General features: G+C 39.8%; 1 pseudogene; it reads left to right on the plus strand.

The window, feature by feature from the left end:
- On the plus strand, positions 422–2,123 carry Gm5539 (predicted gene 5539; annotated as a pseudogene).

The raw sequence follows: 3,240 nt of genomic DNA on the forward strand, positions 1-3,240 counted from the left end.
AAAACTCCATCAGATCCTTCTACAAAAGGCTATACTCAACAAAACTGGAAAACCTGGACGAAATGGACAAATTTCTAGACAGATACCAGGGACCAAAGTTAAATCAGGAGCAAGTTAAAGATCTAAACAGTCCCATATCCCCTAAAGAAATAGAAGCAATCATTAATAGTCTCCCAGCCAAAAAAAGCCGAGGACCAGATGGGTTTAGTGCAGAGTTCTACCAGACCTTCAAAGAAGATCTAATTCCAGTTCTGCACAAACTATTCCACAAAATAGAAGTAGAGGGAACTCTACCCAACTCATTCTATGAAGCCACAATTAACTCTGATACCTAAACCACAGAAAGATCCAACAAAGATAGAGAACTTCAGACCAACTTCCCTTATGAATATCGATGCAAAAATACTCAATAAAATTCTTGAGAGAGTAGGGGGCGGTAGTCGGGGGTGGTGGGAGAAGGAGGAGGCGGCGAATCACTTATAAATGGCGCCCAAGCAGGACCCTAAGCCGAAATTCCAGGAGGGCGAGCGAGTGCTGTGCTTTCATGGGCCTCTTCTCTATGAAGCAAAGTGTGTAAAGGTTGCCATAAAGGACAAACAAGTGAAATACTTCATCCATTACAGTGGCTGGAATAAAAATTGGGATGAATGGGTGCCAGAAAGCAGAGTACTCAAATACGTGGACACCAATTTGCAGAAACAGCGAGAACTTCAAAAGGCCAGTCAGGAACAATATGCAGAGTGCAAGATGAGAGGGGCTGCTCCGGGGAAGAAGACATCCGGTCTGCAACAGAAAAATGTCGAAGTGAAAACATAAAAGAACAAGCAGAAAACACCTGGAAACGGAGATGGTGGCAGTACCAGTGAGACACCTTAGCCTCCTAGGAAGAAGAGAGCCCGGGTAGATCCTACCGTTGAAAATGAAGAAACCTTCATGAACAGAGTTGAAGTTAAAGTGAAGATTCCTGAAGAGCTGAAACCCTGGCTTGTGGATGACTGGGACTTGATCACCAGACAAAAGCAGCTTTTTTATCTTCCTGCCAAGAAGAATGTGGATTCCATTTTGGAGGATTATGCAAATTATAAGAAGTCTCGAGGAAATACAGATAATAAAGAGTATGCTGTTAATGAGGTGGTGGCAGGCATAAAGGAGTACTTCAACGTCATGTTGGGCACTCAGCTCCTCTACAAGTTTGAGAGACCACAGTATGCTGAAATCCTCGCCGACCACCCAGATGCGCCCATGTCCCAGGTGTACGGAGCGCCACATTTGCTGAGATTATTTGTGAGAATTGGAGCGATGTTGGCCTACACGCCTCTAGATGAGAAAAGCCTTGCTTTATTACTGAACTATCTACATGATTTTCTCAAGTACCTGGCGAAGAATTCTGCAACCTTGTTCAGTGCCAGTGATTATGAAGTGGCTCCTCCTGAGTACCATCGGAAAGCCTTCTGAGGGGTGTGCTCGCCCTCTCTCCCTCGTGCTTGGATCTCTGTAAACAGTTTGGTTCTTAGTCCTTCTTTTGTACAAATGATGTACTTTGAAGACCGTTAGTGTATAACAGAGTTGTTTGTTTCCTCTTTGATTTTAAACAGAGAAAATAAAAGGAGTAACTGCTCCTTTTTTCTTCCTTTTTTCATTTCAAAGTTTCTACCAGTGTATCAGTGACGGACAACAGAGAGACATGCTGTAGAGTGTTTGCCTAGTTGACAAAGCTGCTTTTGAGTGCTGGTGGTTCTGTTCCTTTGACACTACACACTTTTATAATATGTGTTAATGCTCTATGACAAATGCTCTGATTCCTAGTGCCAAAGGTTCACTTCAGTGTATATAACTGAACACTCATCCATCTGTGCTCTTTTTTTTTTTTTAATGGTGCTTAAAGAGCCCATCCTTTGCAAGTCATCCATGTCATTCCTTAGGCATCTTATCTTTGCTCAACTGTTAAAGAATGGTGGCTTGTTTTCATGGGTTTTGTATTTGTGTCTAATGCACGTTTTAACATGATAGACGCAATGCATCATGTAGCTGCAGTTTTATGGAAAAGTCAATCTTGTAGGAGTTGTTTTTCAGATCTTCAATAAATTTTTTCTTTAAATTTCAAAAAAAAAAAAAAAAAAAAACTCGCTAACCGGATCCAAGAACACATTAAAGCAATCATCCATCCTGACCAAGTAGGTTTTATTCCAGGGATGCAGAAATGGTTTAACATACGAAAATCCATCAATGTAATCCATTATATAAACAAACTCAAAGACAAAAACCACATGATCATCTTGTTAGATGCTGAAAAAGCTTTTGACAATATCCAACACCCATTCATGATAAAAGTCGTGGAAAGGTCAGGAATTCAAGGCCCATACCTAAACACGATAAAAGCAATCTACAGCAAACCTGTAGCCAACAATAAAGTAAATGGTGAGAAGCTTGAAGCAATTCCACTAAAATCAGGGACTAGACAAGGCTGTCCACTTTCTCCCTACCTATTCAACATTGTACTTGAAGTCCTAGCCAGAGCAATTTGACAACAAAAGGAGATCAAGGGGATACAAATTGGAAAAGAAGAAGTCAAAATATCACTTTTTGCAGATGATATGATAGTATATGTAAGTGACCCTAAAAATTCTACCAGAGAACTCCTAAACCTGATAAACAGCTTCGGTGAAGTAGCTGGATATAAAATTAACTCAAACAAGTCAATGGCCTTTCTCTACACCAAGAATAAACAGGCTGAGAAAAAAATTAGGGAAACAACACCCTTCACAATAGTCACAAATAATATAAAATATCTTGGCATGACTCTAACTAAGGAAGTGAAAGATCTGTATGATAAAAACTTCAAGTCTCTGATGAAAGAAATTAAAGAAAATCTCAGAAGATGGAAAGATCTCCCATGCTCATGGATTGGCAGGATCAACATTGTAAAAATGGCTATCTTGCAAAAAGCAATCTACAGATTCAATGTAATCCCCATCAAAATTCCAACTCAATTCTTCAATGAATTAGAAAGAGCAATCTGCAAATTCATCTGGAATAACAAAAAACCTAGTATAGCAAAAACTCTTCTCAAGGATAAAAGTACCTCTGGTGGAATCACCATGCCTGACCTAAAGCTTTACTACAGAGTAATTGTGATAAAAACTGCATGGTACTGGTATAGTGACAGAAAAGTAGACCAATGGAATAGAATTGAAGACCCAGAAATGAACCCACACACCTATGGTCACTTGATCTTCGACA

Source organism: Mus musculus, chromosome 3 (assembly GCF_000001635.26).
Source record: "Mus musculus strain C57BL/6J chromosome 3, GRCm38.p6 C57BL/6J".
NCBI classification, from domain to species: Eukaryota; Metazoa; Chordata; class Mammalia; order Rodentia; family Muridae; genus Mus; species Mus musculus.